This window comes from Streptopelia decaocto (assembly GCF_964273445.1).
Source record: "Streptopelia decaocto genome assembly, chromosome: 1".
Classification (NCBI taxonomy): Eukaryota; Metazoa; Chordata; class Aves; order Columbiformes; family Columbidae; genus Streptopelia; species Streptopelia decaocto.
The window spans coordinates 88,069,697-88,093,575 of record NC_138663.1 but is presented as its reverse complement, the minus strand read 5'-3'; the positions used below and the strand labels follow the sequence as shown (position 1 = coordinate 88,093,575).

The 23,879-nt window shown below is 38.2% G+C and overlaps 1 protein-coding gene across 9 annotated transcripts in view; it reads right to left on the bottom strand.

The window, feature by feature from the left end:
• Positions 1-23,879, bottom strand: part of POU2F1 (POU class 2 homeobox 1) — a 115,135-nt gene that overhangs the window by 70,447 nt on the left and 20,809 nt on the right. Inside the window, exon 2 of one of the 9 annotated variants that reach the window (XM_082059318.1) lies at positions 16,005-16,063. The exons of the other annotated variants lie outside the window; for them this stretch is intronic. The gene's annotated coding sequence lies outside the window, so the exon portion shown is untranslated. The remainder of the gene's footprint in view (positions 1-16,004; positions 16,064-23,879) is intronic. 9 annotated transcript variants of the gene reach the window in all.

The following is a 23,879-nucleotide window of genomic DNA, read 5'->3' as shown; positions in this document are numbered from 1 at the left end:
CAGCACAGATTTCACATTCCAAAATCTCACCTACAATTTTCATCATACACTCCTATTGCAAATAACCATCCTTGCTACTGTTTCTTTGTCAAGTTTCTGGTTCTGCTTTGCTTATGATAGACCCTATCCTTTCCCCAAAGGCTCTCTCTGTTGGAAAGAGATCTTGTGCATAACTAAATTCAAGCTTTGCTTCCCTAAACAGTCTTTTCATCTACACATTTCTACTCAAATCAACAGATAGCATCTGTTTAAGTGGTCATAAGAATTGCTTCAAAGGGATGAATTGCCTAGCCTAATACTTGCCTATGATTAATACTAGGTACAAGAAACCTCACAGTGGACACCCATGGAATAGCCCACTTATGAGAGAAGTTTCTTCCTAATCCCCTTTGGTTAGCACTTTATTTGTTCCCTGTTGTATAATGGTTTTTCAATTCTATACAAAGGCTTTACAAAGCTTTCATTTAACCTAACATAATGTACTGTAAATGAATAATCCCTTTTCTTTCCTGATCCTGTTAATCTTTTGGCCTCAGTTACATCTCACAGCAGTGAGATGCAAATGTTAATTATGCAAGAAGTATAAGATCTGTATTTTGATTTCCATCTGTCCAATACGAGTCCAGCACAAGAGGCGGATAACTGAGTGCTTTCCAATCACCATGGGAACATGATTGCCTGGAACATACCAAGAACAACATTTCATATTGACTCCCAGAAACCCCAGTCAAGTACCTTCTACCTGTTAGAGCCTCCTTTATCTCCTTGTTAATGCATATTTTTTCACAATCTCCTGATTATTCTCACTGTAACTCCATCTTCCTCAGCACTGAAGAAACATTGTCTTAGTCTAACTCATGTAACATCTCCTCCTTTTTAACATTATGTATGTTGTGCTGGTTTGACTGAAAACAAGTTAATTTTCTTAATGCATTTAGAAACCTACCTTTTTTGTAGCTAGCAAAGTTGTCATTTGAATTTAGTTTCAGAACAAGAAGATAACACACAGAGTTAATGTTTTAATTGCTCTGGTTTGAGAGCCAAGGACATTCTGAGCGCTCTGCCCACAGGCATGAGGTGGCTAGTAAGGGGGACGTAGTTCGGGCAGACCTTGACTGACATCCAGACTGATCAAAAAGAATATTCCATGCCACAGTGTCATGCTTCATATTTAAGGAGAGTCGTGTTCTTCTGCTTTATCTCTCTGCTGGAGCCGAGACAGAGACCTATTGGGGGGGAGTTCTGTTTGGGACTTTCTTTAGTTTGGCCTTTTGCCATCCTGCTGTTTTGCAGAGGCCTCCAAGCCTGTCTTTTTACTCTTTATTCTCTTTGGAATTGGCTGTTCGGGATCAGGTCCTGCTTCCTGGGAGTGGTTGCTTGATGTGGACAGAGTTCGTGAGGAATTGCATTGAGTATCTTGTATTTTATAATCTATTATATATTTTTTATATATCTATCTATCTATATATATATAGATATAGATAGATATATATATATATATATACACACACACTAGTAGCATATTAGTACTTGTTTATTTTATTAAACTGCGTTTATCTAAATCCAGCTTTCTTCCTTTCAATTCTCTCCCCTGTTTGGAGGGTGGGGAGGAGAGCAAGTGAGTGGCTATTGTGGTCGTATTGCTAGCTCAGGTTAAACCACGACAATGTCAATTATCTCATCTACGTAATTTATATGGCTGTGGAAGTAGTTGAAACATTTTATAAACGTGACAGTGAGAACAACCAAAATTGTAAGCCGACCCCTTTTTCCCTGGCCATATCTCCCATAGGGCCATACCAGCATACGACCAACCCCACAGCTGGTCAGTTTAGTGAGTTCAAAGAACTGGGTGGCATAAAATTAACCCTTCTGAGAAATAATTTCTGCAGCTCAGCTCCCCAAACTGGATGACTATGGGGTCAGATGAGTGCAAGTGAGCAAATGCTGCTGAGGGTGGACCTGAACAGAATCAATCTAATTTGGTTTAAACTGTTTAAACCACAGCCTCACAATACATGTAGATTTTATAACCAAACCAATATAATGACTGTCTACTACTGAAACAGAAAGTCCTCATTTTCCTTCCTTCCCCTAGTCACAACAAGACAGCTCTACCTCTTCCATCATGCTGGCCCTGATGCTCACCTAGCCGGAGGGAGAGGCAGCTTGACTTTGCAATCCAGAAGAAAATTAACTTGATAAAAAGCTAACAGAAAAATATTTTCCTATCAAGTTAAATCAGCTATGTATGAAAGACAAAGACTGAAAACAGACACAAGGACACGGGCTGAATCATGAAGCAGTGCGAGACAGGCAGGAAATGGTGTGTCCTTCCAGTGGCACGGAACTTTAAAAGGTTTGTGTTATAATTTCAGCATGAGGGTGAAGAGACGGGGTACAGCAATGTGATGGCTCACCTCTGTTAAAAGAAGGCCACATTCCCCACCTGGATTTCCCACCATTACTGGCTATGTCACACTGGCTTTGTCACTAGTGAGCCCCTTCCAGAAGGGTATATAACTTGCCAGAATGGTAGAAGACTTTCCAAGGGAAGAGGAGTAGGCAAAATGAAGAGGCTGAGGGTAAGGAGTAAGGGTAGTACCATTTCAGCTACACAGAGCTGTTACATTGGCTTGGCTGTGCTTGGAACCATAACTTAAGCATATACACTTTCAGAAACAGCAGTGTATTATTATACTATTAAAGTGCCTAAAAAATAATTTTGTAATCAGATGCATGTATATAGGACTCACTCGAGTCACCACCGCTGCTAGTGGTAGCAAATAAAGGATTGGACCACTACAATAAAGCATTGGACTGTGACCACCCAGAAGTCTTGCACTGCAAAACACATTTGTGCTCCTTTATGTTTTCAGCTTCTTTTGAAGAGAAGGCAATGTGCAAAATCCAGTGCACCAAACCATGCCAAGAGAAAGCAACAGAAGACACTGCCATAGTATCAAGACATGCTTTGTCAATACTGACTCAAGACAGCTGAAGTAATGCCCATCTCTTTAAATTACTCATTAGGTTTTACTGATCAACAGCTGATAAGCATGTTAAAAATCGGTTGATATATTGCCCTGACTGCAAAATAACACAAGGCTGAGTTCTAGCAACTCTCTTACCAGCAATGGAGAATAAAAAGGCATCCATTAACTTTTTGTTTTTTTTCTAGGATGGTTCTACTGTCTACCAAGATAGCGAAGAACACGATAGGGCCCGTCATATTACAAACGCATTTATTTTGGGTTGAATTAGAATCTTATACAATATTCTAATAGAGGAAGTTCACAGAAAAATGCTGGCACAGCACTGCTCAACTTCAGAGTTTTCCTTAATCTATTTACATACTATCTACTTTCTCAGATCAAAAGCTTCCAAGAAAATTTGATGGATAAATATAATTTTCACATTTTAGTAAAAACTTTTTTCCCTTGAAAGGACATGAGATAGAAATGTTCTTAAAATACAGGCGGTGGCAATGTAATTCAATGGACAACAAAACTAGCAAAGGTTATTTTCCCAAGTATTTGTATTTTGAAGTTGTTGAATTTTTTTTTTTTAAACCAGATTATGATTAAAGCAAGAGTTTGACCATTTTGATACACCAGAGACTTCACCTACAAAAAAGCTGTTCTGCATGTCCTAATTTCCAGAAAAGCTTAAAATCTGTGCTACCTCAGAACAAGAATCCATGTGGCAGAGAAGCCATCTTTTCAGCAAGCATTTCTTTTGGCAACCATGTCTTCTGAATCAAATTCCCTGCCCCTGCATTTGTTTCCACCCCTGCTCCACTCCCTCAGTTCTACCAGTCTGATAATTTGTACAGTCTCCCAGGAACAGGATTAAAGAACTGACTGACATTAAAAAAGTAACCGTACAGCTCACTATACAAAAGATTTGCCTACCTTAAGGGCACATTATGTATGCACACGACAGATTAAGGATGAGATTCTCTGATTTATTGAACTTCTCCTGTGATAAGTTTGTTTATAAAGGTCTCTTCTCTGCATTAATTTTCCAATAAGTGATTAGTCATATTCTTTCTGAATTCTTTCCTTGTATGAGAACAGTAACAGAATTTCTTCTACTTGGCCATCCACTGGGGAATACATAGAACCCAGTCTCCTTGAGACTTCCCCACTCCTGACAAATGTGACCAACTAGACAGCAGATGGAAAAATTTCAAGAGATGGGATTAACAATCAGCATAATCAATCTCAACTTTCTTTGGAAACCAGGCTTAAACATCCCCTCGCCCAAAAAATCCTGCCAACCTATGAGGTTTAATAAAGCTCATAGGCTTTTAGTCTAAAATCTATGTTAGAGCTAGTAAACAGCTTAACAAACAACAAAAATATATTCCCAAAGAAAGAAAATATGACCTTTTGTCAAGACGTCATCTGTTTCCCTGCCACCTAGAAACTAGGTAAAGGCACATTTATCCTCCTCTTAAATATTTCTTTCTGTTCTCTCCCATTCTATAATACGCTGTGAGTTTATTTCATAGCCTCTCACACTCAACTCGAGGGACAGGCCGTTCTCTTAAATCTACCTTATTAGCTTCACAAATGCATGGTACACCAAGGTCAAGGTATACGGAAAAAATTCCTAGGGCTCAAAGCAGGTACAAAGAATGGAAATGCTTGAAACAAAGGCTGAAACAGTATGTGCTCTAGGAAGGCATGACTCAAAGAACCAGATTCGCACAAAGGGGAAAAGAAAACGTTGCACTCCAATTTAATCAAAATCCACTGGACACAACAGCTGACTCCACAGCCCTGGTGACCCGAGGAGTAATTTTATTAGTTATACGGAAATAACCATTTTCAAGTTCCAGCTTCCATTCCTCCCTACTTCCCTACCTTGCCCACGAAGAGGAAGAAGTTTATACAAGCAATATTATTACAGTTTCCTCCTCAATAAATTCTCTCAAAATGAATAAGAAAGTTCCCTTCCTTTATTTGGAGCAACACACTTTTTAAAATACTGCATGCTGAAGTACAAAAATAATCATTTTAATTTTAAAGCAGCACTGGTACTTGGAACTTCAATACACATCAGACAAACTCAAAACACATCTGAAGAAACAATATTGGAAGCTTCATCACACGCATTTCCACAAAATTTAGATTTCAGTACAGTTTACATAAATTTAGCAGGAGTGGAGTAGGCAAAGCTGTCTCAGTAATGCATTCAGTATCTGCTGCACAACACTTTGGCTGTGTTCAATTTTCACCTGAAAAAATATAGCTACCTGTGAAGGCAAACTACAATACATTACACAGTATATTTTACGCACCAGTAAACAGTAGGAAATGTTTCTATTATTTTAATAGTATTTTGCCCATTTTTATACAGCATACTTTCAATTTGTGCCTTATGAGCAAAGGGAGAGCATAAAAGTGATGCTAACTTTTGTTTAATACACAAATAGGTTCTGACTACCTGCAAGTTCTATTAACTTTGCCACTGACTAGCAAAACTTTTGAGCAGCACGAGCATTTAAGCAGCTTACTATAGGCAAAGCAATACAAACACTACATAATACACATCTGGTTTGTATTTGGAAGATTGTTTACCATTACGAGTTGGTTTTTATATTATGAAGAACATCAGTTTTAGAGGTATGGATAGCATAAATTACTATCCCAGCCCAGAAAACCTTCATTTCTTCAAAATAAAACAAGAAAGTGAAAACTTAAAGCTGTCCCCTTAGTAATATCAGAATACTTCAACAGAAAACAATACAGTAACTTAGCACAGAATACAACCACATATGCTCATGTTCTCCATGAAACACAAGGTAACTGAGCTTTGCAGTCTTCACCGGATTAATTATTTCTCTACCCTTGCCCTGTGCAAACTCCAGCTTCCTTTGAACCAAAGACCTTTATGGTTAGAGTCCCAGGAGATGCTGGGAAGGTGTTCTCAGTGGAGCAAACATTTCCAGAGAAATCACACTCTGATTCGAGAGAATTCATTTCTTTTGGCCTTTGGGGGAACACTGCAAGTCCCATGTATTTGTTCAAGTCTTTACCTAGCAAGAGCTGAATCCCTTCTAGGCTCTGTCAGGTTCATGCTGATCTTGCAACATCTGGCTGTGTACAGGCACATTGTTCACGTATTTTTAATTTTGTACATCAAGTAATCATAACCCAATCTTTTAAAGAACACTGGTTTTCAGTCCTTTAAGAAATGAATTTAAGACAACCTTCAAGTAATACTGAGTCAATTCTACAGAGTAAAAATATAATATTTTGAGCAGCACAGAAACAGTTGACTAATATTAAACAAAAAATATACATCTAGAAAGTCAAGGTGAGGTAAAGCTTAAAAGACTGGAGCTGAATGCTGCATTGGCATGTGAACCCCTTCTAATATTGACAATCACAAAAGGCATTAACAAATAGGAAAGGTGTACCAAGTGGCACAGAAACAATTTCTATACGTTTGAAATATTAAATCTTCTGTTCAGGAAAATGTAAAAAAAAAGTTAAAAAAAAACAACCAAACAAACCAAAAACAACAACAACAACAGGATGCAGAGGAAGAGAAAGAAATTAATTCACTTAAGAGCAACTCTTCCATTTTGAACAGCCACAAACATTTGAGCACCTGCATCATAACTGCTCACATAATTAATCCAGCGTAGCAGTCGGACACAGCAATACTAAGACAGCCACAGTTGAGCAGTCTACAGTCTGGTATAAGAAAATTTTTCCTGAAGACAGATGCCACCCGGAGGAACAAAACCAGAAAAACAATCAGCTGGCTGACCAGAGGCAAGGCAAGGAGAGACGAGAACTGCAAGTCTCTCCCTCTCCTCCCAAGACTCCCAGCCTGTGCTTGCAGAACAAACCTGCACAGCAGACAGTGGCAGCGATTTTCCAAAGGAAGACAAAGCAAGCCGCACTCCGGCTATGAGACAAGTAAAAGAAAAAAATGACTGGCCTCTCAGAAAGGTCTGCAAGAAGAAAGCATGCGTGTTTCTACTAACAGAAAGCACATCAGCAAATGCTACTTTCTGGTCACCTAGGATCACATAAGCATTCAGTGTGCACTAGTAAGCTAGAATACAGTGAGTTTTGCTCACTGTGGGTTGTTTTTTTTTTTTTTTTTTTTAAGGGGATTGTCAGCACTGATTCTCTGTTTAGGAAACCTATGTTCTCTCAGCTGAGAAAATTATGCCTTCTGGGGAAAAGCACTGTTTGGGCCATGCCCATAACTCCAACGGAAAGCTCAGTATTTAGACTTAACTGATAAGCGGCCACAAACACGAGAGCTTCATTTCTTTTCTACTTTCTTAAATTGTACATTAATACACACTGGGAAACATAGATCAGTCTGGAACAGTAATTAGTTCTGTTAATTAAGGTCTCCAAGTATGGATATGGAAGATATCCGCAAGACTTAGATGTGCAATTGCATACTGCAAGACTACTCTCCTCCAGTGTGGGCACTATGTCCAGAAACAGAATCCAGGACCAGAGTGCTGAATCCTAGACAGCAAATACCATGACGCAGCTCTGAAGTGCAAAAGTTATTTATACAACTCTCTAGACCTCACCAAGAATACTGAGAGTTACTTCAACACAATGTTACAATATCTGCTCATACAAATACATTAGCAACTCAGAAAAAAATCGGGAGGATGTTCCCTAAATGTAAACCACAGAGAACAGCCAAGAACAGACACCTCACATCTCTCAAGGTAACAGCTTAGGGCTACATTTTAAGAAGTGTTCCGCATTTGAAACCTTGCCTGAGAACATATTTTCCTGAATTCTAACACTAAAAACACATATCCAAAAAATAACGCAATAGACTCCTGGTCTGAAAATAAGAGCATAGGCAGGGAGATACATACAGAACGAAGGATCCAGCTCAAAGGAATTCAGCATATGGCATTAGTTCTGTCCTATCTGGAAAGACTATTTCATGACTCTTTGCTACTGTTGTTGCTTTCAGCATGAAATTCCAATGGAAAGGGTTTAATATTCCTATAAGATGAAAATCCTGATCTATCAAGAAAGAAGAAAACAAACAAATAAACAAAAACAAAACACAAAACTATAATGCTCACTGTTAATAAAATTAATCAACTTCAGGCACAGGAGACCTGGTTTCAGACTTCCCCACTTTAACATATGGGCATGCCATGAGAAAATCCACAAGAGATAATCAGGCACCCATCTGAGCCTGATGGTACCTTTAACAGGATAATTCAACAAGAGAGAAGTACTATATCTGAATATCTTTATAGACTTGCCCTTAGTGTCTCAGTTTATTATCTGTAAAAATCCTTCCTGTCTCACAGGATATTGTGAGGAAAGATCATGGGGCTCTCAGATACTGCAGCTGCAGTGACAATGATCTAAACCAGGGACATGTGGCTTGATTCCAGTCCCAGAACAAAGATCAGCTAGAAATAGTTTTGAATGCAAGATAAGTCTTTAGAAATCTCCACATTCAGATGTGCAGCACCAAAACCACAGAAGGATGGTAAAACCAAGCAGGGTGTAATGAGTAAGAATAACTTAAGACTGTGTCAGTGAGAACTGATAAGGAAAATAACCAAAGATGAAGAATTATAGTCAGTGAACTGTTTTGGTATAGCAGTTTTTTGTTTCTGTTGTTTGAGGGTTTTTGTTTGGTTGGTTTGGTTAATGGATTAGGTTGGAGTGGGATTTTTTTTTTGAAGAAACAACTACATGTTTCACTTTCTAACAAAGTATGCAGTCTTCAGAATAGCTCACTGGATTTGACACAAGTAATCTGAATTGGGATGTCTGATAGTGCATTGCTGTAATTTTTAGAGACCACTCAGACCTGAAAAACATGGACAAGTACTGTTGAGATCAGATAGTCAAGTGACTAGAGACAAAAGAATCCAAAATGACAAGACTAAATCAAGACTAATTTTAACAATTATATCCGAAAGCTCCAGAACTGGCTGCCACTGTCCCTATCTCAAACAATAGAGAAGTGTGGGGAAAAGGAAGAAGGGATGCTATAATGAAACAGCTTGACCAAGGTCACACCAGGAAGAAAAAAAAAAAAAAAACAAACACACACACAAAAAACAAACCACACAAAACAACAACAAAAACCCACACACCACACCACAAACAAAACCATCCCCAAAAACCCACAACAGAGCTGGAGGCAGAAGCCAGCACTCCCATGCCCAGTCAGGGCAATGAACCTGTCTTCACATTCCTGATGACTCTAGAAACAGAAGCACATGGAAAACACAATGATTCTTTTGTTCTAATCCAGGGGATGGTATGCAAAAAAAGGCAAGTCTCCAGCACCACAAGTTATGGTGTGTCAACAACCTGTGTCAAATAGCTGTGTGCTTGCAGCTCTACAAAATAAATCACATTAGCTTTATCCTTTAATAAAGGCAGATTACAGTCAAAAAGGTCTTGACCATTCTTATACATGGACAGTACTGTACGCCCTTCAAAATAAGTGGTTACCAGAAGGTAATTTATTTGTATGTGAAGTCCTGTCGTCTTTTTTCTAATGCCCAGTCAGAACAGACCACACTGTCATGGCAAAACAGACAGGCAGTCATTTCCTAAACCACTGTAGCCTGAAAAATCTACCCACCAAAGAGGACTCTACTGAATGTGGTTGAATGAATTTTGCTACACCAATTTCTAATTAATTTCACTTTTTGTTTTGCCCTCAAAAACAAAAACCTTGTCAGTAGACAAAACCACCTCTTCACAAGCTTGATAAGAGATAGATTTAACACACAGTAGAATAGTAAGAAACTTTGAAACTTTTACTCAGTGTTCAAAACCCAACATGCAACACTGGATCTTTTTGCCAAAGTTCCCATTTTATGCTGGTGCCTGAAAAAATGCTAAACACAGCAAACAAGTAACTTAAACATAAAAGGAATAATCTCCATGTTATAACTTAAAGCAAGCTGGTGAAAAAGAGCCCATTCCAGTGGCAGAGAACTAAGAATGCTTGCTACAGTGCATGGAGTCTTGCTTATTGTTGTCTGCAAACCAAAGAAAGAACTAAAGGCAGAAAACGGTATTTAACTCAAATTTTATATTTTGTGTGATGAGGAGGAAAGTAGTTATACAGCTTCAAAGATCTACTAGGAATCTAATATGAAATATTAGTCCTTTGGCAAGGAGTAAATGATGTAATAGACCACTTTATCCTGGACCGATGCCATGAAAAGCTCAATGACTAGAATAACCAACCTAGCATTTCAGAGCCTTTCCTGAACGACTGAGAGTTCAAAATGAAGACAAACCCAAGAAACTTTTGGCGGCATCAGTGCAAAAGAAATTCCACTTCACACTACAGAATAGAGTTTTAGTTACAGAAAACCCTTTTAATCAAAGTATCAAATATTCAATCTGTAGGGTTCAGTCACATATGGCATCTTAACACTCAGGAGCATTCAGGTTATCACAAACATGCTGTGATCTCGAAAATGTAATGGCAAAGTGACAATCTTCACAAGAGCTATGCTCAAATTACAAAGCTTGAAAACTAAAACCTTCTTAGAAAAATCTCTTCTACAGAGTCGCAGGAGTTTAGGCAAAAAAAACTGGCATGGAAGCTAGAGAGGTATTTGGCAACAGCATAACCATCTGCTGATGGCACCTGTGACCCTCACCACTGGCTCAGCAGTGGGGGCTGCCATTTGAACATCTGACCCTCTCCCTCCTCCATCTCAACATTTCCCAATCAAGTTGAGGGACTGTGTTGTCATGAGGAGGGCCAGATTATCTTGCTCTGTATTCCAGGTATAATTCAGCTGGTTTGAAGATCAGTGTATCTGCAAGAAACATTCAGCACTTTCTGAAGCTAGGGCATGGTTCTCAACTGAAATGTGTTTGTGCAAGTGCCAACACGGTGGTGTAAAAGCATTCTGCAGACATCACCACTTCTTAAAAATGTTCAGCTTATTTCAAGAGTAGCAATGTAAGTCTTTTCCACTGTGGGGCTCCACCTCAAGACCTCATGGTTGAAAATCCACAGTACCCATACAAGTAAGGAACATGGTTCCAAGTAATTACAACTAAGCCTCTTGCTAGGATGGTCTTTCAACATTTATTTCAAGAAGTCCTCAAGGGAAGCCAAGTCTGTACTTTCTACTATGCATCACTGATCTTTTTACAGAAATTACCAAATAAAACTCAAAATTCAGGCCCTAAGACTGTTTTGTGCAGACACAAGATCAACAATTAACAGTGGTCCCTTCTGGGTGTACATTATGTTATCTTAAAGAAAAAAGATGAGGAAGAATATAATCTGATGGAATTTAAAACAAGTTATCTACAAGATGTGGCCGGGGGGAAGAAAAAAAAAAAAAAAAAAAAATCATTCTCCCATTAGTGTTGGAAGGAATACTCAGAAGCTGCCACTCCATTTATTGTGTTGTGAAATGTATTTCTATAAAAACTTCCTTTTCATCTTAACAAAAATTCCAAATAGTATTTGATCGTATTACTAAATTGCATGATACAGCCCCAGTTACCCCACAAACTCTTATTCTACCTAATGTGGAACCTTTTAGTCCAGCGGTTCACAGACTTGGCAGCGGTGGTATGTGCATTATACTCAGGATACAGCACAGCTCCCAACAAACACATCTCCATGCTCATGATTGGTAGTTAACACTAACCAACATCTGCTGTAAACTATACCCTGGATGTGGCAGCTGCATCTCTTCACCCACTGCTCTACTTCCAGCAGCTGCTGTAACCATCCTGGCATGGTCAAGACCTGAATTTGCTGCTCAGCATCAGGGTGAAGATCTGCTCCCCGTGTCAGCCAAAGATCACTCTGATCAGTGAACAGAACATCCCTGCAGACAGATGGGGAGGGAAGGTTTGGCTCAGATTTGTGAGGCTGAGCAAGATGACTACAAGTACATCTCCACTATGGAGTACGAGGACTCAGGTTAAATGACAATAGGAGAGGCTACCATGACAAATGGTGCATGGTAAGGGGGAGGGGAAGACAGAACAAAGGTTCATCTTCTGTACTCAGGCAGCTGTAGCCACTGCCATTAATCACCGCATCCAAATCTACCACAAGTAGATGTACTACTGCTGCCTACACAGTGTTCTACCAGAACACCTGAAGTTACAGATTCCATGTTACACAATACATTCTCACATAAAATATGGATCATAATAAGCCAATTATATATGGAAAGTTCATTAAATGCCAGCATCACCTCCCTCCTCACACAGCAGGAAGCTAAGTAGGCTAATTACGAGTAGATGGGGAAGCAAGTTTAATTCCTTTGCAGGGAAGGGGGTATGCAAAACATTGCTCACATACAGAGTGAAGAAAACACTGGTTGATTATATTCAATAACATTTATTGCAAAATTTCTTATGCAACATGATCAAGAGGGGGTGGAAATAAAACTTTCCATGGAAAGTCAGATTTCAAGGTGGATTTTCCTTGCCTTGTAATCTACAAAATACACCGATAAGAGTCACTGTTATTTCTTTAAGTAGCCTAGTTGACATTTTCTCTGGAATTATTATGTTCATAACAGTATACACTCATAAAAGCGTATACTCCAGGACGTGAGATGGTAGAATTAAGAAGCAGTGCCAAAAATAAAAACAGTGGGGCATTTTTCTGTTAATCATTACATATTTAACTGTGTTACACAAGCTAATAAGAATACTTCATGTCAGTGAAAATGCAGAAGATGAAAGCAAGCACAAATACCAAACAAAATACATATCCTTGAAAGTAAATTCTTTGGAAAGAAGTAGAAGTTGGGAGAAATTCCAAATCCCAAGAAATACTTGTATGCTTCACAATTTCCAGACAACTTAGGCAGGAATTATGCTACCCCACATCAATTATTTTAATTTTGTAAGACTCTGCCATAAAAAATTAAAAAAAAAAAATAAAAAAAAAAATCAACTCCACAAAAGATGCCCTTTAAACCAGTAGCAAATTTTGTCATTTAATTACTAAGAAGTTTAGTTGCAATTTTAGGTTTAGGATGCAGTGCTTAACACTAGGTTTAGCTTTTTGTGTATGCATGCATACATTTCAGTGCTATTTTTAAACTTCTCTAAGGGCCCGACTAATTTCTTTTTAAAAGGTAAGCACTACAAAGTTCACATTTTAAACCCACCCAGGTGTGAACCTTAGCTGGTACTTTTCACCACAACTCTGGAACACATAGCTGTCCAAACCAAAGAAAAATAAATAATCAAGAAGGGTTAAGAGGTTTCTTTAAATTCTTGTGGCATGCATTTCCCTATAACTCTGATTTAGCCCTATTTTCTTGTTCGATTTTTGAAACAAACAGGAAGAAATTATGGACTTCCCTGAGATACATAAGTGTAGCTGGGGCACAGAGGCAACATGTTGAGAATAAAAGAAAACATCTGTATTTCCTTCCCATTCTCTTCCACCTGAAATAAATTCTTTGGCTGCAGTTTGTCTCCTTTTCTGGAAGCATTTACACAGTATCTAATGCTATCCACCACCATGACTACCCCTGGGGCTTTTATGAGGGTGGGAACAATCAGTATAAGAATTACTAGGGACATCAAAGAGACAAAACATTTATTGAAGAGGGAAGAGGAAGAGAGAGTGTGAGGTAACGAGGGTCCTACTGTATTTACCTTATGTGCCAAGCATGTGGACAGCAATAAAAACCATGTAGGGAGCAATTTTGGTCAGAGAAAGAACACGGCAGCCTAATGGGAGGCCTTTGTTCTTCAAAAGGGTCTCCTTTTCCCCTTTTGTGCTTCACTTAATTCATGGCATCTGAGCTGCTCTTGAACTTGACAGACAGAGAGAAGGAGGGGGAGAGATGGAGAAATGGGGAGACAGAGACACAAAGAAAGAAAAAAGAAAAAAGGACTTCAAAGAGTTTTCCTTTGAAAATTCAGTTGTGCTGTATGAGTTGCTCAAGGTTTTAGATTCAAAAAAGGACAGAAAACATTTCATATAATTTCATCACGGGGATAAATTGTCCAATGCTTCTTCTAGCTTAAGAAAGCTAGAAGAAAGAAATAGAACAAAAAAAATTTTTAAAATAAATCTACCTGAGCTAAGGAATATAAATAAAATAGAATTACTCCCCTGGGTGATTTTTATTTATTTTCATGTTAAATCTTATTCTCAGTGGATCCCAATACATTTATCAAAATCTTATCAAAAACATCTGGTTTCCAGTAGTCACCTGAAAGGCATACATTTTCCATATAGCCCCATCAGAATTCCCAGCACAGCGATTCCAGAAGAGCCAGCGCCATCTGGGGGGCCAGCTCTCAGCTGAACAAGCACCCACCGCATCTCTCAAGCCCAATGTGACGCTGCTCTCTGCAAACTGCTCCACATCCACAATTTTCTGAAAAATCCTTTACCATTACTTCAATAAGAACCAACACATATTAATTCTTCAAAAGACAAAGTGGCTTGAGCTTGGTTTTCTAAAGCAAAAACATTAGGGTGTATCTGAGACAGGCTTCCAAGTTCAGTCCTCTCCTTTTTGAATTGCTTGAGCATGCTCCAATAGCTCACTAGCGGCAGTTAATATTAGCTCTCATAATATATTCGGCTTTTCACCTTCTTTAAATATCCATGCCATAGGCAATATTTATATGAAATAATTCATAACTGCAGACTGCACTTTTCTCAAGCATCTTTTTTTTGTCTGCCAGACCACCTCCTCCCCTCAATACTGTGCATCAACTACATCCACATAATTTATATGTTCCTTTGTGGATTTTTATCTAAGATGTGTATACTGGAACTGTTTGCCAATAGTATTTATAATAAAACATGACATTGCAAAATGTAGAGAGATTTATGTGTCAATATCATAATAAATTATTAATAATTGGTTTAAGTGAATTCAATAAAAGATTTTTAACTCATAAGGATTTTAAATTGTCCCTTATCGACAATTAACCCATCTCCTTCCTGATTTACATATTCTGACAACATAAGCATCTACCTATTGCACACTATTTCCAGAGTGCAGAAAGTAACGGTAAATCCATAATGCAACTTTCCTACTTGATAACACTCTTTTCACTACTTGACTATTCTAATTTGAGAACAGATCTTTTCTGCATTTGAACAAAAATCAACACTTTAAAATTCATTACATAACTTAAAACACTTCTTCCTTTCTCAGGCAGGACTACAAAGTACACCCATTTTAAGGATATGTATTTTAATGAGCCTGCAAAAGGTTAATTTAATTTAAAAGTCCACAGGAATAATTAGACTATGCAAATCATACAAAAAAATCATGTTTATAAACTGACAAGCAAATAAGTCTCCAGCTGACTGTCAATGTAGCCATTAACAGCAGAGGTTGGTTGCCATTGTGCTTTATAGAGAGGTTTCTGTCTCACATTGTCAGCATATTTATATGCTACCTGCAAGGTAACCTGGGAAAAAGCATGAAATGGAAATGTAGAAATTATTCTTTATCACAAGCTTGTTTTCCATGATTAAAAATTCTGTTTTCTGAAGTAATTATGGTAGTTTGGTTTGGTTTGTTTTTTAAATGGGGGAATTCCACTGGAGAGAATTGCAGAATCCATATCTATTACTATACATAAACTTTACAAGCTAGTCTGTATGTATTTCAGATTATAGATACTGAGTAGAAGAAAAAAGCTAGAAGTAAAGAGCTTACAAAGCTATTTATGTAATTGGAGCTAAAAATTCAATCTGTTTTGTGCACCAAGAGTGTCTTTGAGTATTAATTAAATTCATAAAACACTTTGAATACTGACAGTGTTACAGCCATATAAAACAGACAGCACTGGAACGCTTCTGATGTACTAATTATAGAAATGTAAAATATTTGAGACCATTACTAACGTAAGTTTGGGTAAGAGCAGAAGACTTGAATCCAAAGAATGTGCTGCCTTCCCTTGGAACTTGTTTGTCCCCACACTTGTTTCCTTGCAAGAGGAAGTTTACCTTTGCCACCCCAAAAATCTCTCACATACCTGAAGAGAACTGCAGTCACAAGTATCTGGTGATGCTGGACAACATTAAGCTCCTACAGCTGGCAAAGCAAATAAGTTAATGACTACAAAGACTTCTGGCTGTTTCTGAGAATTCTCACATATTTAAAAAACAAACACACACAAATACATTAAAATTACTTTTATTCTGCCCAGAATTAAACCCAGGGTTTCAATCATCTTAAATCTGCCATTCTGTGAACACTGGCTTGTCTGCTAAGTTTTCATATAATTATGTTTGACTGAAACATTTCTTATGTTCAGGACATTTTAAAGGATGGATTTATTTACATTAACTCCTTAATGCCTGTAGCATGAGTCCATCTTATTGTTGTCTTCTCAGAGCATTCCTAGGATCCCTCTCCTCCCCTGCCTTAGTTTCACAGAACTTGCAGAAAAAAAAAAAAAAAAAAATCTATGTACATCTGTCCTTCTGTCAAATTGTCCAAAATCAACCAGAACATTAGAAAGTTAACCAGGGAAGTGGAAACAAAGACACATCACTACTTATGAAACAAATTAAAAATTAATTATTTCCTTCAATAACAGATTCAATTCACATAAAACCCTTCTTCTGGTTTAAGCCAAATAGTTCCAACAACCAACTTCTAATAATTATCAGCCAAAAGAAAGATGAAAAATTAGCTTTACACAGCAGAACATTTCAAGTATATAATACAAAATATCAAATATTAGACAACCAATACCTATCATGATGGTATTGACTGACAGATCCAAACTATTATTTCGGTAAACTGGTCCTGAATCATTTTATCATATACACACTGGAAAACAAGGTGTTAAGCACAGCTTCTGAAAAAAAGACACTTCTAGAGTGCAACTATCACTTAATATTTGGGGCAACAGGCAAAGTATAGTCATATACCACACTTGAACCAGACATCAAGAAATAGTTTATAAAGGAACCCAAATAAAATACACTGCATTAATCCAGCATACAGATCACAAAAGAGAAGTCATTCAACATGACACTGACCAGAGGCAGTAGTTGTATTATTTTAAAGTTAAAAAGAAATCTCAGCTGTTTATCCTGTTAGTGCAGCTTCCAGGCATATGCTCACTTAGCTTTCAGACAGCGAATATGTATATTGTGTAAATAGCTTTCATACAGTCTCCCTTCTCCTGTGATGTGGACAGCAGTCACCTGTCTACTTAGGGGCTTTCTATTCTAGAAGTCACTATGTAGATTACATATTCTGTCTTAATTTACATCCCTTAATTGTGCACGTCCACTGAGAATACTTCAGAGAACATATCCAGAAATACTTCAGTGCTACCAAAACCAGGTAATTGCTCTGATTTTTTTACTTCACTTTAAGATACATCAGATTTCAGGGCTACACTAGACCCACAGTAACAAGTAAAAAAAACCAAACCCTACCAATAATACTCATAATCATAACAATCATCATCATCCCTCCACATTCTCATCCTCTTTTTACTTTTCTGATATTCTTTCCTAATCAAACCACAGCCCCCAAAAGGTGAACGAGTATGAACTCAAGGCTTCCTAGTGGTGTCTGCAGAAAACACAAAACTACAAAATCAAACCAGAACTGGAAGCAATCAGGCAAAACATTTCTTCATTCCAAAGATACTTTACTAATATTAGATTGCTTCTTCAGGGAGAACCTCAAGCAGACCAGAAACAGCAGTTACGAACTGAAGTAAATAATAGGTTACTACTCGAAGTTCTTTATGTTCCATCCTCTCCTGATGTCTGTACACTTGAGATTACCATTGCACTTGCCTAGCAAGTGGCAGCAAGAATCAGTCCAGCAGAAGCTTGGTGATGGGCAAGGGGCAGCACATTGGATGGGCATGGAAACATGAGATCCTGCCTTTTCAGCAGCAATCCACACTTGTGTTAGTTTAAAACAAACAAAACCACAGAACTAAGGGCATCATACTGATACCACAGCTCCCCAAAACAGATTAAGCTGCACAGAGGTGATGTGAAGGGACAAGATTTCCCCAAAGAGCAAATGCTCCCACTGCTTTCCTCTGTCAGTTATGTGGCATCAGGAAAATTGGTTCCCCTAGCTGATATGGAGGAAAATCAACCCTGAAAAGAATAGATTTCCACTCAATCAGCAAATTAAACCACCTATATTTTAATTGTTCAATTACAAAACAGAACACTTGGGGAGGAAAGGTGTAAAAACTAACAGTCAAAGGCAAGGGGATCCCCTTCAGCAGGGGCCAGATGTCAGACAAACATGAAACTGCACTAGAGGTAACACTTCTGCAGGATTTAAGAGCCAGTGTACTTACAGTACAGATAAAACCCATCCAAAACAAACAAACAAAAGAAAACAAAGAGAAGAAAAAAAGTGATTTCATCAAATTACAAAATACAAACCCCTCAACTTAGCTGGTAACAAGACACTGTAATACAACAAATTTTATCACTGCTTACCTTTAGTACCCCATGATATTTACATGCATGCCTCTGTTAAACTGAGTTTTACCTGATAGATGGCATATATGCATGTCTTTTCCTCTCACTCCCATTATACTTGTACAAAACCGTATGTTCCATGGAGGCAGATTTGGGGGGTATAATCTGCCCTTTTATGCAGTTAAACAGAAGCATATTTACACTTGCTCTACCTGCTTCCATTCCCTGGCACTTTGTTAATTGGCAAGTCCTGAATAATCATGAGATTCTGCAGAAATATTAAGCCAGTTTGATTATTTCTTCTTCCAATATTTGTCTGGTTTAAAGTCAATATAGAAATAGTGTGGTCAAGCAAGTTGCCAGTGGCTGTTCCCATCCTTGCAACTTTTTCCATAAGGTAAGAGCATCTCAAAGAAGGAAACACTGCCTAGGCACTTCAGATTTTCTTATATGCATATTCGTATCCAGAAACAGATTTGCCACTGACACTAAGGAAGTGGAAGTACACAGGGCAGTTGCTTTATCAGTTCTCCCTAAGGCAACAGTGCCACCCACCTCCTGTTTTGTGAGCTACCAGCACTCCCTTTTTTTTCCCCCCTGCCTCCCCATCCTTCTCTCACAGCAGCTGCTGCTCTTGGAAAAAGAGTAGCTATTGTTTCATGATAGAGATACACTACTGCTTACACAAACACAGGATTAGATAGCACTTCTGTACCCCAAATAAGGTAAGGTTTGGTCCCTATAGAGTACAACTTGTTGTGTAGTCTCAAACTCTGCTGAGGAGTTCATGTAAGCTTCCCAAATCTGGTAAGGCAGAAAAACAAGGAACCATGTCCTTATCCGAAGGAGTCAGATGAAGCTTATGAAAACAGTAGCCTTGAGACCTATGGCTTCAGAGTAATCCAAAAGCTTCAGTTAAATGGTGCTATAAAAACTATATATTGTTTTACCGCATCTTGATAACAACACATTCTATTTTTCGTACTGGAAGAACACTATCTCGCTGAAACCTCCTTTAAAATTACCAGAAGCATCTACCTCTTGTATTGGCACAACACAACTTCCATGGCAACTACAAACACCCTTCATGCTTATTTTAGAGAAGCTCAGAGACTCATAAAGGAAACTAGAGTAGAGGGAACAACCTCCCTCATGACAAGCCTTTGTACATCATGCACAAATGGGTATTTAAACAAAGACTGACCCATATCCTCTCAATTTATTCAATCTTATTTTACTATACTGAAATGGCAATAGCAAACATTTGACATCACCTTCATTTTAATGGCAACTGATTAAGATATCATGGATACATGATTATTGCTTCACAAAACCAGCGGCTCATACCAGGCAGTTTACAAATACCACCTAGGAAGAGTGTTCCTTAAGTCCTTCTGACAATTGTTTACCTTTTGCAATGCACTATTGGTGACTCCTCAACTCAGCTGTCACCCTGTATTAGTAACCTATTTGAGTTTATAACGAAGGATGCTTTTAAGAGCATTCAGTGTTAATTCGGTCAGAAAAGCATTCTGCTACAATAGCTTTTTTTATCTGTATGGCATTTCTTTTTCAAGAATCTGACATAACAGAGCCAAAGCCTTCTTGGTAGCCATACTTTTCTAGTCTTACTAATTCTTATTTTGGGGAATTCAAAACAACAAGATTCCTGTCATCTGTGCTGCATTACTACATCTGCAATCTTGAAGTGCTGGTGAGCTCTAAAATATCCAAGAGAACTATTCAAAGCTAGCCGAATAGCACAAGGCAGATATTTGAAAGCCAGAGAGAAGATTCAAGCCTGAACAGACAGTGCAGTAAAAGCAAACGGCTGCAAAGGGTTATTGCAGCTCGAATAATGCTCTGTGAAAACTGCAAATAGAATATTGAATAATATAAACCAGACTGTGGATTCTGGAAAAAAATAAATCCGAATCTAAAAATTAAATTCAAGACACTTGCTATCCCTTGGGCAGGAAAAGCAAAGGAATATAACTTTGTGTACCCCATCAGAAGTATCTTTTATCAGTGGGACAACAATAGGGATTACTCAAGGAATACTTAATTGCAGAATTAGGGAGAGAAAGGAAAAATTAATTACTGTACATGTATTCAGTATATTTTATCTAATGATCACAAAATCCACCCCAAACATTAAAACCTTAAGCACCCAACAAGGCATGGAAGTTTCTGACTGTCTGGGATTTTGGGGTGTTTTTATTGGTGGTGGTTTTGTTTGGTTTTGGTGGTTTTGTTGCTGTTGTATAGGGTTTTCTGTGTGTCTGATTTTTTTTTTCCCCCTTTTTTTTTAACTTTAAAGAACTGAAAGCAAATCAAAACCCTGCAGCTTGAGAAACTGAGGAACATGTACACTAGGAAACTTACTTAAGATACCATCTGGATCCAGCATAAACCAGTGAAAGATCTCTGAAATCCTAAACTCAGTCCCCTGAATTTACTCACACTGACATTTTTAAAAGCAGCATCCTAATATTTTACTTGGTAATCAATCCTTATTTTAAGGATGCTATTTCATTTTATGTTTTGTTACAGAAGGTAATATCTCAAAAGTTTCCCTTGCTCTGTCAAACACACCAATTTGTTGCCAAAACAATATTGCAAACCTTTTATTTAAATATGCACTCTGTATCTTATTTCTTTACTCCCCAGCTAACAGCGTATTTATTCCATTGAATATGTTTTCTTGCTATCTCACAATACGCAAAACCTTAAACGGCAAGTACATTATGTATAAGAAATATGTTCAGATGAATATGCGCAAGGAAGACACATGCAACCTTAACATAGGGAAGAAACCACACCACCTCAGGGTGGAATTTTTTTCAAGGGAAAAGGGCAGAATCTGCTAATACTTATGAAACAAACCCCCTCAAGCAATCTCAATTGAGACATAAGAATCCCTCACCAACAATAAAATTAAAATTTGGTGATGGCGTCTAGATGCCAAGAGTTGCAATGTTCTTGCAACAGGCAGTGTCTCTTTGTTGCTGGTTCCAGGATCAAAGCTCAGAGAGACCTGGAAGCCTCTGACTTGGAAAGCAGAAAGACAACGGCTTTTAGCAAATTTCCACAAGCACACCAAACTTCTGATTTGGAAAAGCTAACAGCCAGCCTCTTTTTATGGCTAGTAGTGTTGTACAGTGCTACAAAGGAATCTTTATCCCTATTCATCTCCCATACCAGCTTTTATTCTTTCATTCATATAGATCGATCTTCAAGTTTCACCAGAATCCTGATGAACAGATATGCTGGTCCCCAAGATCTACGTGCAAAAATAAGTTTTTAACTATGAATTAAGTAAGAGCATCACCAGGCCCTCTGTTACTGCCACAATGACATTAAACTAATTTGAAATATTACAGCTAAAAATACATTCTCCTTTCAGGTGAAGAGCAACTGTGTACTTAATATTGTCACTAGATTAGACCCATTCATTTCACAGGCTGAAGGAAGCCAAAGCTGTCTTTAAGTTTTATAATGACAAATTCCCCATTCTGAAATGAAACAAAGTAATTAGAACTATGGCTACTGCATAAAAGGACAATTCTTTACCTTGTGATATAACTTCCCCTCAGTTGCTGTTAAATAGCGCATTAAATATTTGCTGTAGAAGGGCATGCAGTCTTTCCACGGAGCAGCTGACACTCCACCAAACAGAAAAACAGTTCAGAAAGAGTACTCTTCTCCTTTGCACATGAGGACTGCTGATTATGGGAGCCTTGAGAGAGAAGAGAAGGCACCAAGAGATGGGTTCTCAGAAGGAAAGTTAGGATGTGCCGTATCATTTCTCAATATTTGTTCATTCAGTTTTACACTGAATTAAAGCATGTTAATACTGATAAGACACCTCGAACAAGCAGAATGCATTCTTCCAGCATTAGCTTCACATTCAAGACTTCAGAAAGGTAGAGGGTACCTTTGCAATTGCTACTGAAAGATAATCTAACTGCCATCACCTGAAAACCCAGGGAAGGGCATTTCAAAATTACTGGTTTAAATATCAGAATGCCTCATTTTGCAGCAAAACCCTAAGAAAAATCTGTTTCTACTACTCATGTAAGTTCTGGGACTCACCTGCAGCTTTGCACTGCTGCTGACAGTTTACAGTACCAACTTGTAATGCATTTCTGTAACTATTCCTGCAGAGACTAAGGGCAAAAAACTTCCTTGCTAGAACACTATAAATACAAAATAGGCTTTTATGACTGTAAACTTGGACTAACTTTTCAAGTCAAACAGTCATAAGACTTCGCATCCAAACATTTGTTTCTGCTCACTGGAAGCACAAGCAGTCTGGCTAGCACAGTTTTACCCTGTGCTTGAGTCTCTGTAATAGTACCATCCATCCTTATCTGACAAACCTGTGTCTGGAGAACTTTCATGTGTCCACAAGTGTCAGGTATTATGCAACTTCCTGTCCCAACTCCCCTTTCAGAACACTATTTACTCAGTTATAAGTAGACCACACAATGTTGCTGCTCAAGGTCATTTAAAAATACAGTTTTTATGAAATTATATACACAAAGGCAATCATCTGTCTTAACCACTCAATGACTCACTACATAAAAGCTAGAGTTTCCTAGCACAAGCACTATGTCCCAGTGTTGTCCAAGTGGATCCCATTAAAGCCTACAAAGTCAAGTCACTCCAAATGGGACACAATTATCCTGTAGCTGGAAACAAGCTCTCCTGCTACTTTTTAGATAAAACAATGTATTTCAAGCAAAGAATTTATGCAGGTATTCTGATCTAGCACCAGTTCCACCATCTTCAAGATCACAGGTGAAAGAGCCAATGGCTCTTATGACCAATAAGCAAGGTCAGGAGCCAGTCACTTTGGACACAAAGTTTTTCATTCATGATCCTGCAAGCCTAGATGGTTAAGGACTTCCTCATTGCTGTCTTGTGGGTTTGACGAAGGAGAAAGAGAGAAAACAAACATTACTGACACTCCTGATAGAAACATTTTCACCAAAAAAAGTAGTCTACTTAACTGTAACCAGCCCCATCCCCAACCCCCCAATTGCCAAAAGAAAACAATAACTGAAGCCTAACAATACAAATCTCAATCTTCTTGTTTACAGGGTGGGCTGGGGTGCTCTCTGCAAGCACTTCACTTTCCTAAGCACCCTGCATCCACTTGGCATGTTTTTATTTTTGCGTTCAATTTACTTGGGACCCAGGACAAAAAATAATTAACTAGAAATAAAGCGAGACAGAGGGGAGGGGAAGAGCCAAACTGAACAGAAGAGATTGTGTCAACCAAACTAAGTTTGCATCACAGAGGACAAACCTCAGAGAAAAGTCATCAGAAGACAAATATTACATTTGTATTATAAAGATGAGGGGTGAACATAAGAGAAAAATGGTAGTAAAGCTGTGTAAGGTTTCACTCATACAAGCCAAAAAAAAAA